At 45.0% G+C, this 15,387-nt stretch overlaps 1 long non-coding RNA gene and 3 other non-coding genes across 4 annotated transcripts; 3 read left to right on the top strand and 1 right to left on the bottom strand.

Annotated features, from left to right (window-relative positions):
- Positions 1-8,166: 8,166 nt before the first annotated feature.
- Positions 8,167-8,238, bottom strand: TRNAH-GUG (transfer RNA histidin (anticodon GUG)). Its single transcript has one exon. It is a non-coding gene; the product is annotated as a tRNA-His (tRNA).
- A 663-nt stretch (positions 8,239-8,901) lies between these two features.
- TRNAH-GUG (transfer RNA histidin (anticodon GUG)) lies at positions 8,902-8,973 on the top strand. The gene has a single exon. It is a non-coding gene; the product is annotated as a tRNA-His (tRNA).
- A 772-nt stretch (positions 8,974-9,745) lies between these two features.
- On the top strand, positions 9,746-10,395 carry LOC147364358 (uncharacterized). The gene is made up of 3 exons (XR_015134394.1): positions 9,746-9,883; positions 10,025-10,113; positions 10,257-10,395. It is a non-coding gene; the product is annotated as an uncharacterized LOC147364358 (long non-coding RNA).
- A 70-nt stretch (positions 10,396-10,465) lies between these two features.
- On the top strand, positions 10,466-10,537 carry TRNAH-GUG (transfer RNA histidin (anticodon GUG)). The gene has a single exon. It is a non-coding gene; the product is annotated as a tRNA-His (tRNA).
- Positions 10,538-15,387: the final 4,850 nt, after the last annotated feature.

The raw sequence follows: 15,387 nt of genomic DNA, 5'->3' as shown, positions 1-15,387 counted from the left end.
TGGGTATTTCTTAAGTAGAGTTGAGAACTCCCAATCCGTAGGTTCCCAAATCCCCTTGTCTCCCCTAATCAGAGGGTGCTGATGGGGCATTACAGCTGGGGCACTGATTCAAACCTTCAGTTCACATCTCTCCCAGGAAGCTGTTTCAGTTCCTGATAAAGCCTTCTAGAAGCAAGTATTGCAATAAAGATAAGTTTTGAAATAATGGCATTCTGCAGAAAGGAATTAAGGCAACTCTGATAGTAGGGAAGGGCACTCCAGATGCACTAGCTTTGAAGTCTGCAAACTCTGCCTGTGATTCAGTCCATAGGTCAGTTCTCAAGAACTCTTCCAGGCCTGTTGACTCCATGGCCTAAAAGAGTAGAACCTGCCTGCAAGGAAGATGGAACAGAGTGGTGGCCACCATCTCCTCACTTACCTCCTGTCCTCTCCACCTCTGCAAGCCTTTCCAAGGAAACCACTGACCATATCATAAAGAGTAGGAGAAGGGGCCCTGCCTGGGTCAGATAGGGGCATGGAAAGGAGAGGCCATGTCTGAAACATGCAATAAAGGACAGCACAGATGACTGGGAAGCCAGTCTTCGGCACTAAAGCCCCCTCTCTTTTCCCTTTTCTCCATCCTATCTTCCTCTCCATCCTGTCTTCTTCCTCTCCAGCCTGATCAAAATCTGTCCTCAGGAAAAGATCAGAGATTGGCTGCTTCCCTGGGAACCAAAGTCAGGAAGTAACCATGTAGTTTCTGTAGTTTCTGTGCCCTGTAAAGGGCTTTGCAGAATTGGTGAGCAAAAGAGGTAGGTGGGCTTTGTCATAGTCAGGTTTATTTTCCCTGTGCCTAGATCAGTGCCTGGCTCTTTAGTTGTTGACTGAACGAATTTTGGAGGCCAGGGAGTCCTTTTCACAACCCTTAAACTGAACACCTATTGGCCCTGGGCTGTGGACCTGTGGGCCACAGAAGTTATATCTTCTGAGCAGAGGAACTTCAGATGCTAAGAGATCTAGGCCTGTGTGGATGTGAAGCCAACACTAAATACTGTATCACTACATGTACCCAGGGTGCCCTTCAGCTCCTAGCAGAGATTTATAAGCCTCACTCCAGCCTCCAGTCCCTGTTTCCAAAATTCCAGAATGCTGGCTCTACCACTGGAGGACATGCCCTGACCTTTCTGGGGCATAGAGCAAGGGGTCTGGATTAAGACCTCCCCACTGCTAATGCACTGAATTGTGCCCCTCTCCTCCCTATTCAGGCTCCTCCTGTGGCTCAGCTGGTAAAGAACTCACCTGCAATGTGGGAGACTTGGGTTCGATCTTTGGGTTGGGAAGATCCCCTAGAGAAAGGAAAGGCTACCCACTCCAGTATTCTGGCCTGGAAAATCTCATGGGCAGAGGAGCCTGGTGGGCTGCATTCCATGGGGTCACAAAGAGTTGGGCATGACTGAGTGACTAACACTTACTTAACCCCCAATTCATATGATGAACCATTAAACCTTAATGTGACTATATTTATACTAAAGAAGTAATTAAGTTTTAATGAGGCCATAAAGGCAGGACCCTAGTCCAATAGGAATATTGTTGTTATTACTATTGAATACTTTGGCCACCTGAAGTGAAGAGACAACTCACTGGAAAAGAACCTGATGCTGGGAAAGACTGAGGACAAGAGGAGAAGGCGACAACAGAGGATGAGATAGTTAGATAGCGTCACCAACTTAATGGACATGAATCTGAACAAACTCCAGAAGATAGAGAAGGATGGGGGAGCCTGATGTGTTACAGTCCATAGGAATGCAAAGAGTAGGACATGACTTAACAACTGATAAACAAACAAAAAAATTGTTCTTATAAGATAATGCACCAGAGTAGTCACTCTCTCTCCACCATGTGAGGACAAAGCAAAAAGACGGCCATCTGCAAGTTAGGGAGTCCTCATCAGAAAATAAACTGGCCAGCACAAATACATACATACATTAGGTTTAAGCCACTCAGTCTATGACAGCCTGAGCAGAACAAGACACCTGCTTCCTCTATAATACTTAAGATTTATGCTCAGAGAGGTTCTGACGAGCAGACAAATCTTCTAGGCCCACTCTTACCCAAGCCAAATTCCTTCCTGTTATATATCTTTTATTCCTCACAAATGGACACAACACTGCTTTTTCTTATACTCCATTTCTCCCTTGCCACATCTTAGATATTTTTTTAATAGTAATTTCGTTTTTCCAACTTTAACTGAATTTCAGATTTCTGCTTGTTTTTCCATTTGGGTTTTGCCTTTTTTTTTTTTTTGGCTTCGTTGCATGGCACGTGGAATTTTAGTTCCCTGACCAGGTATGGAACCCATGCCCCTGCAGGGGAAGCTGGAGTCTTAACCACTAGATGACCAGGGAAGTCCTGCCACATCTTAGATATTAAGTCACAAATGAGGCAGACTTTGCAGGACAAGAAACCTTTGAAGATCCAGGCATACCATGGGGCCCTGGTGGTACAGAGAATCTTCTCTCCCTTGGTCTGTCTTGGTCTCACGGTTTCAGCATCAAGAAATTGGGCTTAAGATGTCTCCATTAAAATGGTCATGTTACTTTGGGGTATGAGGGTAATACTTTTAACAGTCTTCAACCATTTAGTAGGTCAGCTGGATCCTTCTGAAGGGAACTGGATAAAGTTCTCCTAAAATAACTGTAGGAAAGAAGGTTTAAGAGTCCTGAGAGGGAAAGCTTAGGAACCAAAGCTTATGTCTAAAAGAGAGTGAAGCTTAAATCAGCAAAGCAGGATTGCTGACATGGTAGTGTTTCCCATTTCCCAGGAAATAGAAAACTAATAAAGCCCTTGATGCTGGCACAGCATAAACCTCAGCAAAGGCTAATAAACAATTATAAAGCATTTACGATAAGACCTTAAATAATTAACTAATTATCTTGGAAAGTTAAAGAACAGGACCCCAGGGTATGGGACCTGATTATAAAGTCATACATATATATGTGAGGTGAGGCCAGAGTAGGAAGAGGGTGGCAGGAAGGAGGCCTATTAGAATAGGCTGAAGGAGAAGGGGAGGAGTGTGCAGATCAGTAGTCAGAGACAGGAAGTAGGAGAACTATGTTGACTACAACCATACCTGTATCACTGCCATGTCTTGGGGTAGTCACAGTGCTGGACAAAAATCGCAAAGACTATTGCCCTTTCCAAAGAGATACATAATCAACTGCCTAGGAGGAGAGCCAAAAAGAGACCATTGGAAACCTACGGGTTTTTCTATAAAGCTGTTATGAAGTGTTACCAGACTCATTTTCTGCATATTTTCCAATCCCAACATTCTGCCTTATTAAAATGCTGGGCCTTTGCATTACCTTGGAAGTACCTTAGGGCAAGTCACCACTTGTTCTGTACAATTTCAAGATGCACTGTTGTCCAGTGACTGAGCTTTCATTGCCTTGCTGTTTTCCAGGAAAGCAGACCCCTAAATCACTCAGAATTGACTCAACAATTTTTTCTAAAAATTGCCAGGATTTCCACTGTCAAAAAACTGCTCACGTATATCTAAATAACTTAAGAATATTTTTAATATAAATAAAGCATTCCAACAATTTTCTTTTTAAGAACCATAAAATCTGTACTATGCCTTCTGAGACCCAAGCAAATTAAAGATAATAGGATTGTTAGGGAACTGTTGACCAAAACTGCCTGCCTTGGCCAGGCACAACCAGTAACAGGTTTGCTTAAGTCTCCCACTTCAGGATGCTTCAAAAGGACTGAAAACCAGTGTGGGGCCCAAAAACAACCCAGAGAAAACCTAAGAGGAGCCAAGAAGGGGAGGAGATACCAGTTGATAATATGTCTCAACAACCTCTCAGAAATCCTTGTGCTGAAAACCATCATGACTGAGAGATGCACGCACTACCAAGAAGGGCCTGAGGCAGATCAAATGAAGGCACAACCAAGATGATTGGCCAGAAACAACCCAGAAAGCTAACCCCACCACCATAAAACCTGAGACTGTGAGATACACGAGGCAGAGCAATTCTTCCCAGTTTCTTTACCCTGCTGCTCTCTGCCTGAGTGCCCCTTTTCAATAATGCGTCTTTTGTTTTGTCAGTATGTCTCCTTTGACAATTCATTTCCAAGGATTCTGAAGTGGGACCCCTTCAAGAGCCCATTGTCAGGCCGTTGAAAGAGTCCCATCCAGTGACAGGATGATGCTGGCAATATATATTTACAAGAACAGAGGTTTCCAAAAATCAGAGGTAAGATGAAAACCAATTTTATTCTGAACAGCCTTTTAGTTAAATCATTGAGGGTGTGGCCCCTGCACTGGAAGGGTGGAGTCTTAACCACTAGACCACCAAGGAAGTCCCTAGATGCTCTAGATCTTGATTGTGGAGGTGGTTATACAGTTGTGTATATTAGACAAAAAGCACAAATGTGTGCAATTTACTATTATCAGTCACCATACTTTCCATAGACAAGGGAGCTGAGGGGATAATAGGCGGGGAAAAAGACACTATTAACACATTATTTTCCATTGGCACAATTTCTTCTGTTTATTTTTGATTTAACTTTCCTTTCTGATTCCTGCACTAGAATATAGGTTTACGGGAGCAACGTATCTGTCTTATTCATTACTATAACCCCAGAAACTAGAACACTACCTGGCACATAGTAGGCCATTAATAAATAGTTGATCAAATGAATGAGAATTAATATGGTAAGGACAACATAAAGAGGTGGAAGGGGATCAGAATGAGGGAAGTGCTGGATATAAACTTGAATAATTTTACAATTCTGGAAGTTTATGTCAGTTCCTCCTTGGAGAATTTCCTTCCACTCCAGCAAGAGATGTCTTTCTTCTACAGCATTTCTTGTGTCATTTCTGACTGTTGCTATAGGCTAGCATTTTCTCCCAGCTAGAAAATAACTATTTGGGGCAAGAAGTAAGATATACAGCTTTGCAGTTCCCCCATGATGCACAGCACTTTAGCTACACTATGCTAGTTTGCTGAATGAATAAATAACTGAAACTTGAGTCCTGAATGTCCAGAGAATCCCTGAGGAATGGGCTCAGTGTTATAGCGGCTAAAGTCAAAGTGATATATTCAAGAGTAAGTTTCATCTGGCTTCAGCATTCTACATCCACTCCCTGGGGTGCAGTACCTCCTAGTGGAAGTCCAGGGCTGCTGCCTCCTTCCTAAGTGCCCCAAAACACGGGCCCTCAGTGACTCCCTCCCAGAAATCCATCTTCTCCTCCTCAAAACTTCCCTTTCACCCCCATCAGTGAAGCCCAGTAGACAATGAGGACCAGCAGACTCAGGCAGGTCCCTTCTACTAACCCCCAAAATCCACAGCATAAATAATGAAGGGCTCCATTAGAGTCAGGTGGTTCTCTCAACCATACCTGCACTTTTCAAACTCTATGGTGCAAATGAATAATCTGTGGAGAATCCTGTTAAAATGAAGATTCTGATACAGCAGTTCCAGTTTGTGAGCCAAGATTCTGAATCTGAACTAGCTTCCAGATGACACCAAAGGATGCTGGTCCAGTCTGTACTGCACCCGTGTGGTGATTGACAGCTACAGCAGTCACAACTCCAGATGCACCAAGAACTCCAGAAAGCCACGGGGGTTGATTGTTTAGGCAAACACTGTGAAGCATATAAACATATGTTCCCTTCAAGGTTTGGCCCTAGAAGGTTTGCTTGCTTCTTTCCTGATGCTGAGACCCTAGAGAAGAGCTCTGCCTTCCAGCTGGAAGGGGTAGAGGAAGGGACCACATTCCCAGAATCAGAAACAGAAAAATGTGGTTTACATCAAGAAGTTAAGGGGAGGGAGCTGAAGGCTCAGAGAGGGTGTCCCAGAGCAGTAGTCTCTATAAGGTCATCCCAGGCCAGTGTCTCTAGCTCTCAGCTTTGCCAGCCTGTAAACTCCACATTTTGTCAGCGCACCAAGAGATAAGCAGACTGAAGGGAAATGAATCATACCAACTAGACTCAAGGGTCTAAACCAAATGGCAAAGTAAGAAGAACAAACACCAACTAATCAGAAACTTGTTCAAAGCAATGCTTTTCCCTGCAGGAATGTCTACGTGGGCTGGCATATCATTACCAAAAGTCTGTTTTATGGGCCTGAAATCAGAGCAAGAGGAATCGAGTGAGGGGATATTATGTCATTTTAAAAGCTGGATACACCCATCTCCAGGGTATTTGTATATCTGCCAAGAAGGTCAGCAGTCAGAAACTAGGAGAACACACTGCCCCTCTGTTAATCTTCCTGCACCCGGAAACTTTCTGTTCAGCTTTCTTTACTACATTCCTGATCTCAGAAGACACTTCAGTTGCCTTGGATTGGATGTGAATAGCTAGAATGGGTTATGTCCAGTGATGTATGTTTGTGGGTTTTATTTTCTTGGTTGACTCCTTTTGCTCTTGGAAAGTGATTGCACCAGAACTTCTCTCCAGATTCTGAGAGCAGCTCATTGTGCAGCACTGAAGCACCAGCAGGAGAGGAACAGGGGGTTGGAGGGAAGGCCACTGGGGAAAAGCTGGATCCTTTCATTGCTTCCTACCCTAACACCTTATTCCAGGTTGCAGATTTTAAAACCTGTGTAGTTATTTAAGTGGTCAGAGGAACAGAGGTTGTCACATTCCTCTTGGCTGGTTCTTTTTCTGCTGGTGATGTTGATTTTCTATATGGACAACACTTAAATCAGTGTCCAAAGTTGGGCAAGTTTCTCAGGCTCATCTTTCCTCATTCCATTCTCTGAGTTGTCCTGTTGTATGGCTTTACACTCATCAAATTTAGGGAAGTGGCAGTAAGGAGACCTGGAAAATTACAACACTCCAGTGTCTTGCTTTTACAGGGTTCAGTATGCTTTTGTAGACATATTGTCAGTAAAGGGAGCACAACCCCACTTCTTCCTGACTTACTCTGCCACTTCCCTACAACCCCTGAACTCCGCCCCGCCCCCCCGGACCCGCCCCGCTCCCCTACCTCCACCCCCCCACCCCAGGTCCTCTGGGAGAAGCTGGAGGGACTCATTGTTCACTGAGTCCTATCTCATTCCCTCCTTGACAGTGATACAGCCACTACCCAGCCACCTGAAAGCAAACTCCAAAACTTACTTCCATTTGCCTATTGCCAAATGACAGACTTAAATTTGCTAAACCTGGATACTGCTAAGTCACTTCTGTTGTGTCCGACTCTGTGCGACCCCAGAGACGGCAGCCCACCAGGCTCCCCCATCCCTGGGACTCTCCAGGCAAGAACACTGCAGTGGGTTGCCATTTCCTTCTCCAATGCATGAAAGTGAAAAGTGAAAGGGAAGTCGCTCAGTCGTGTCCGACTCTTAGCGACCCCATGGACTGCAGCCTACCAGGTTCCTCCATCCATGGGATTTTCCAGGCAAGAGTACTGGAGTGGGATGCCATTGCCTTTCCGAAACCTGGATAAAGTGCTCACAAGTGCTCACAAAACAAAGTAACGAATAGTATTTGCTTTAAACCTGAGGTAGGTTAGGAAAAAAAAATCCTCAAGGAGAAAAAGCCCTCCCACCCAGAAGGCTGAGGAGACGGAGGCCACAAACTCTTCCGCAACCTCATAGTGGCTACCGGTACCAATTCGTCCAGAGCGGTCAGATTTTTCGCTAGTCACGGTGTATTGTCTAATCTGCACTCTTCTAATTCTTAATAAACGTTTGCACAGTGTTCCTATAATCCCTGCACTCCAAAGTATTGACTAGAAAGTATGAGGCTTTTTTTTTTTTTGAGAACCCAAAATATGATTTCACCACTGATAGCAAATAAGGAAAGAGAACGAGTACCACACGGAAAGTGAAAGTGAAGTCGCTCAGTCGTGTCCGACTCTTTGCGACCCCACGGACTGTAGCCTACCAGGCTCCTCCCTCCATGGGATTCTCCAGGCAAGAGTACTGGAGTGGGTTGCCATTTCCTTCTCCAGGGGATCTTCCCGACCCAGGGAACAACCTCCCAAAATTAAACAGTCTGATAACACAGAAGATGACGGTTGGCCGACTCACTGAAGCCCCTGGGTTCACTTTTTGCCGAGTTATTAATATAATTTCAGCCCTGACCTAATGTCAAGAAGCAGTTAGGGAACAACCGCAGAAGAATACTGCTTCCCAAGTCTAAAAAAGACGCCCCTGCCGTGCCATTGTTGCCACAATGCCGTGACTCGGATTCGAACCGAGGTTGCTGCGGCCACAACGCAGAGTACTAACCACTATACGATCACGGCGAGCTACTGGGACGCCGCGAGTAATGCGTCACCCAGTGTTGTCCTCGTCTAGATGGCTGCCGCCCTCGCCTGCCCAAGTCGTTCACTATCAGCCCCTCTGGTTCTGGCACAAAGCCTGAAGCGGAGTAAAGGCGCCGTAGACTCCGGGCCGAAGTCTCTGTTGATCGTCCGCCTGGACCGTTAAAGTACTTTGCAAACTAAAGGACCCCTGGGACGCCGGGCCTGCGAACCGGACTCAAGCAGCCTGGAGGGGATGTGAGGCCTGCGCCAGCGGGTCGCCCGAATAGCGGCGCCGGTCTCTTCCTCACACCCTTTGTGCCCTGGCGCTCGTGCTGTCTGAACAGGCTCTGGCTGGGAATGGGACTGTCTCTTAACTCTCACAAGAAGAAAAATCATTTCCGGTCCCCAGCACAACTTTCTTCGAGATGCGGAGTAAGATAACCCCAAGATACCTAGCACCGCGGTAGTGAAACCGCAAGATCTGTCCCGCGGAAGAGTGCGGACTGATATTGACACAGCTGAAAGACAGTGCGCCTGCGTACGCCCGGGCAGAGCGGCGAGGTTTAAGATGGGCGGGAATTAGCTATGTCACAGCCAGGGGGCGGGGCTTTAAACAGAGAAGAGCTCAGGCGAGAAGCGAAAGACACAAGTCTCCAGTAGCTCGCCGTGATCGTATAGTGGTTAGTACTCTGCGTTGTGGCCGCAGCAACCTCGGTTCGAATCCGAGTCACGGCATTGCGAAAGCAGTGGCACGGCAAGGGGGCTGCATTTTAGCGTTCTCCCCCATTTTATTTTTAATCTTCAGTTTGTGGCAATTTTCTCGAAAATGGATCCCAATCCCCTTGTGACAGAAACGATATTTACGCCAGGTCTAGCTACACTGGATTTCGGAAGAATATAGGCTTCCGCTTACACTGGGCTACGTACGTTATCCGGCACAACCCAAACAAAGCACAGAACACTCAAGAGGCAAAGTGCTAAAATTAACATATGTACAAATTTCCATAGCAGCACTGGAAATGGGCTTCCGGTAACAGAAGTCTTCGCAGAACAAGTGACCTTGGAAGTAGCTCTTTACAGGCAGAAAGGGAATTTGTCAAGCAGCAAGCAGCCAGGATAATCTCGTGAGCTAAGGTCTTGAAATGGAACGAAGAGAATTCCTCTTTGCAGGTCTTCTCTTCATCTCATCCCCACGACGCTTACAGGCCCTGGTCGGAAAGGTAGTATTAAGCGCTTCTCAAGGACCTGTTGAAAGCAAGTAACTAAGAAATGGGAAACGACACTGAGGAAAGTCCACAAGATGAACTGTTAAAGGCTCCGCAGTCGAAGGGTGTTGGGAAGAGAGTTAGAAGAGTGAGATTCCATTCGGGTTTAGCAGGATCCTTCCGACTGCTCTGCAGTGGGGGAAGGGGGTAGTGATTAGAGCAGACGACACTGGAGAAAGACGGGTGGTCCCTCTGGATTCACTCATTAGAACCAGTGGCACGTTCTGTTTAGCAAAAAGGCACTGCCTACTGTGGACTCAGCCTGGTTCTAGGCGCCTTGCGGACGAGAGCTCCGATGTATCCAGAAGGAAAATCGGGCTCCCTCCCTGCTGCGCCCAGGGACACAACAGAGGACGGCACCGGATCCGGCGGAAACACAGGTGAGCGGACGAGTCAATGCCGTCGGGGGAGCAAGGGAAGCAAGGAAGGGGGTGCTGCAGATGAGGGGAACAGCAGGTTGAGATACATTCATGGAGTCCCTTCTAAGTAGCCAGTCCAATTCTGGGGGTGTCTTCCTTCAGAGGCAGCGTTCGGTCACTCGGGGAATCAACAAAGAGAAGCCCTCAGGAGCTCCCCTCTGCCGATCTGCGGTGCTGGAAGGGTCTCGAAGGTACAGGAGATGGGATTCCTCCAAGGAAGGCGAGTTACACAGTTTGTGAACATTTTGAGTTCACGGCCAGTCCCGTCCCTGGATGCCCAAGTGGTACCCCCTAACTCCCACCTCCCTTACATGGAACCCACTCTTTCTTACAGCATCGTCACCATCTCGGGTAGCTAATGGACCCAAACTGGAGAGAACCGGAGCAACTGGCAAAAGAGCAATGCGCCTGCGCATTCTCAGACTCGGCCTTAGGCCTGAACCCGCCCCATAGGTGGACCCTTTGGTGACGTGCAGAATGGGAAGGCCTATAACTGTTGAAGAAGACAATCCGAAAGTTCGCCTGACAGGTCTCCGGTAGCTCGCCGTGATCGTATAGTGGTTAGTACTCTGCGTTGTGGCCGCAGCAACCTCGGTTCGAATCCGAGTCACGGCATTGTGGCAACAATGGCACGGCAAGGGACCTCTACTTTTAAATTCCTTTTCCCACCCTAGTCCACGACGCTTTATATAAATCATAACTCACTTTTTTGAAACGAAACGCTGCATCTCTCTACTTTGAAAACTGAGCCACCTCCGATCGCCACCTTCAATAATTCTCATTTAATCCTCTGAATGCAGCATTAGACCAAACAAATTGTAACCCTTTCCCTCCTGAAAAAAATTGAAAATCAGTGTCAAAATCATTTTACACCAACAAAACAGCGACCCTGTGGCCTCGCGATTTCTTTCCTTTTCATACATTAAAAAAAAAAAGTCTTCATTTTCAAATGGAGAATACAAAGCACAAGCCCAGTGAAAACTGTCTCCCTCTCATTCTTCACCCTATCTAGCAATCGTCGTCAGTTTCCAATATATTTTTCTGTGGCAGTCTTTGTATAAATAAATATTTGTATATGTATGCGTGTTGAGTCCTAAGTCGCTCAGTCGTGTCCGACTCTTTGCGACTCTATGGACTGTAGCCCTCTGTTCACGGGATTCTCCAGACAAGAAAACTGAAATGAGCTGCCACGCCCTCCGCCAGTGGATCCTCCGGACCCAGGGGTTGAAACCTTCTCTCTTATGTCTCCTGCATTGGCAGGCGGGTTCTTTACCACTTAGGGTCATCTGATACATGTATGCACATATATTCCCGCTTGCTTCTTCCATAGTACAGGTGACATCTCTTCTTCCTCACCCCCAGAAATCAGACTAAACTTGAAGTCTTAGATTTGCGTTGGTAACCTATCTCCCACTACAGAAGAGTATACATACCCCAGGGGGAATCTCCACCCACCTGATCTAGTCCTTTTTCTCCCCAGGCACAGGCTCCTGGTTGGGGAGGGTGGAACTCTGGGTTGATAAGATAAGGGAAAAGCATTCATTACCTTGCCCCCCCCCAAAAAAAAAAAAAAAAAAACGGTTGGATGGGAGCCTGGGCTCTGCTGGGAATTGGCCCTCTTTTGATTTTAGGTTGGAAGGTCAGAATTCATTTGGAGACCCTCTGAAGGCAGGAGGAGGAGGGGTTGGATGGCATCACCAACTGGATGGACATGAGTTTGAGCAAGCTCCAGGAGTTGGTGATGGACAAGGAAGACTGGCATGCTGCAGTCCATGGGGCCGCAGAGTCAGACACAACTGTGAGACTGAACTGAACTGGACTTCCATTTCTTCCTTATTGTCAGAATCCAACTTAAATCACAAACCACTCAAGTTAGAAAATTCAAGTTCAGTGAAGGTAGAACTGAATCCTACTATGTTTGTGTTCCAAGAATACAGCCTCCTCATAAATATTTGAACAGAGATATCTTATGGAGTCCATAAATGAGATAAGTGGCCCAGTTTGCTGTATGGCTGCATTTTAAGTTGTATTCTTGCAACACAGAACCATGTTATTTTTATACCAGAAAACATGACTCAAATGAAGCTCCATCTACATGCAGAATATCTAAGAACAGAATTAATATATTTGGGATATGTTTGTCTTCTCAAGGTTGTGGACAGAGATGAATGCAAGGCAAGGCTGGAGACCAAAGGCAAGGGCCAGGCTTAGAAAAAGACAAAACCAGAAGGAATGAGAGTTCAGAATGGGACTGGGCACTCAAAGGTAAGCAAATAGAAGTAAGGACATCCCACGCAGTACCCAGCAAGGGAAGTGAGCACTAAGGACTAGGCTTTGGGACATGTGCAAACTTAGCACGTTAAGGGAGGAAGACAGGATTTGTCTTGAGAGAAAAGAGAACAGTGTCATTTCAAGAAAAGTTTGGGAGAAGAGGACTTTAAGCATAGACGAGGTCAGCAGACAGGAGAAAGAGAAATGAGAAGTCACTGGTCTTAACACATAAAAGTCGTTGACTTTAAAAACCTTCTGTGAGAGCAAACGGATAACGTGTAACAAGAGTCAGAAAAAAATATACACTCTTTGCCCCAATAACTCCACTTTTGGGAATCTTGCCAAAGGAAATTATCCTAAACTTGGAAAAGTTATCCACATAAAGATGTTTGTTACAGTTATTTAGAAGGGAGGATAATGGAAATAGCCTAAATGATCAACAAATAAAGTGATAAAGTATGTTCATTTGATGAGATATTAAATAGCCATTTTTAAAGTACAAAGTCAACTTTTAACTGCCATCTCCAACTAAAGGGAGTAAGACCCCTTTAAAGAAATTGATTACAAGTACAAGAACTGCAGACCGGTAAGTACAAGTTGTGTCTGGAATATCTTATGTGAGAAAGCAAGTAAGTGTTTAAAGACTGGCAAGACCAAGTCAACAGAATCCAGAAGCTTCTTGAAAGGGCTCTTACTGGCCCAATTTAGGACAGTTTTGAGCATTAAAAAAATGATGGTAATGGATTATACATATTAAATTAAAAAAAATTTTTTTTGAGACCACAGGGATTGGGTGGAGGGGTTGGGGGAGGAGAAACTCTCTCTTTACAGAAGAATGCCGGATAATAAATGCAGAATGACAGAATTAGAGTCACCTTTTGCAATCCCCAGTGTAATAACAAATGTAAGCATAGATCATCAATGGAAGCTAAGACCGCTGGGTAAAACATGTTGGGAGCTAATAGTCTTAGGTTATCACACCACAACTTACTCTAAATTGTGAAATGGAGAGATCTGATGGACTCCAGTTTAACCAAGTGATCAAGCCTAGCATCGCCAATAAAGGACAATGAGCACTATTGACTGGCCTGCCAGTGTAACACACTGGAAAGTCCACATCATCTCAAATGTAGTGGTCTTTTTTTTTAAAAAATGTCAAGCCTGAATCTAATCATGAGGAAACTATGGAAAAATCCAAAATGTGAAACATTCTACATGACAACTGCCCTGGACATTTCAAAATGAGCAATGTCATGAAAAACAAACTAGCAAGAAAAAAAATGGGAAATATTTCAAGATTTTAAAGAGAGTAAAGAAGTAAACAGTGCAACAGGGGAACCTTGGTAAATCCTGAATCTGGACGGAAAAAATCCCAAATGTATATATGTATGTATGTGTTGGAGAAGGCAATGGCACCCCACTCCAGTACTCTTGCCTGGAAAATCCCATGGGCAGAGGAGCCTGGTAGGCCGCAGTCCATGGGGTCACTAGGAATCAGACACGACTGAGCGACTTCACTTTCACTTTTCACTCTCATGCATTGGAGAAGGAAATGGCAACCCACTCCAGTGTTCTTGCCTGGAGAATCGCAGGGACGGGGGAGCCTGGTGGGCTGCTGTCTATAGGGTCGCACAGAGTCGGACACGACTGAAGCGACTTAGCAGCATGTATGTGCACAGTCGCTCAATCAAGTCTGACTCTTTGTGATCCTATAGACTGTAGCCTGCCAGGCTCTTCTGTCCATGGGAATCTCCAGGCAAGAGTACTGGAGTGCTTGCCCTATCCTCGTCCAGAGGATCTTCCTGACCCAGGGATCAAACCCACATCTCTGCATCTCCTGCAATGACAGACTGATTCTTTACCACTGAGCCACCTGGGAAACCCAAGTAAATGACATTTGGCAGGGAGGGATGGAAAAAAATTAATATGGACTGTATAACAGACAATGCTATTAATGATAATGGTTTGTGGCCCCATAGAAGAATTCCTTATTCTTAGGGAATGGCTGCTAAAGTATTTAGAGCTGAAGCATCATGACAACTGAAACTTGCATCAAATCGTTAAGGGGGGGAAAAGGCTGAAGGGATAGAACAAATGTGGCATAATGTTAAAAAGTGGTGAATCTAGGTGAAGGGTATACAGATTTCCCCTGTACTTTCTTACTTGTACTTACTTGAATTATTCTGTAAGTTTGAAATTAAAAAAAAAAAAAACCTGGAAGAAAATAAAGCTTTCATAATAAAAATGGGGAAATTATGCAATGTTCAGTGAAAAAAATAAGGATACAAAATTGTGTATACCACAATTATAGCTATATAAAAATAACAAGAGAAATGATGTTTATTCATTTCAACATTTGTTAAGCTCACTGAGTGATGAGAACACCCAAATCACCTTCAGAATCCTGAGTCTATGGTGCAATGCTTAACATGCTTAAGTACAAGACTTTGGATCTGGCAAACTCCACCCAAGTCTTGAGAGCCTCACCTCTGTATCCTTGGTTCCTAGCAAGCTATCTGGCCCCATGAGGTGCTCAACAATGCCTGATTCTGAAAGTGCATTAACAAAAGTTTAAGACAAAAGTAAGTTCACGGTGTACATAAAGTATTAGAGCTCTCTAATTATCATTTAAACTATCCTTATGATATCCTCCCCCATCCTCATGTGATTTTACTTCCTAATCTTCCTCACTATGAATTCACCCCTTCTTAATGGTATGCTGGTTCACTCAACCCACGCTGACCTCTTAGCTTGGAATGACCATTTGCTCCTTTGCTTCATCTACCCACACCCTACCCAGTTCAGGTCTACCCCCTGCGTGAAGCCTGACAACTTTTGTGCAGACCTTATTTGGTTCCATTCCTCTGTGCTGTCAGAAGCTTAGCTCCATATTTCTTAAACATAGGTGGCTTCATTTGACACCTACCATTGTAAGCACTTTACAGTTTTAAAAGCCTGTTCCATCATTTCCATCATTCCATGTCCATGATTTCCCTTAATGCTCACAGGACAGTCATCATGCCCTTTGCAGATATAAGGAAGGTAAGAATCAGTGGCAAGAGGAGAGTCTTGCTTTTGATCCTGAGATGTGTCTCGAGCCCACAATTACTGTTAAACACCTGGTGATTGAGGAGACCCTCCAATATGAATCTACTGGATCATTCTTTTAGAATTTATTATCTTTATAATAAATA

Source organism: Bos grunniens, chromosome 10 (assembly GCF_055505025.1).
Source record: "Bos grunniens cultivar Pamir isolate PY7600 chromosome 10, Bosgru_T2T1.0, whole genome shotgun sequence".
NCBI lineage: Eukaryota > Metazoa > Chordata > Mammalia > Artiodactyla > Bovidae > Bos > Bos grunniens.
This window is presented reverse-complemented; position numbering and strand designations above follow the sequence as displayed.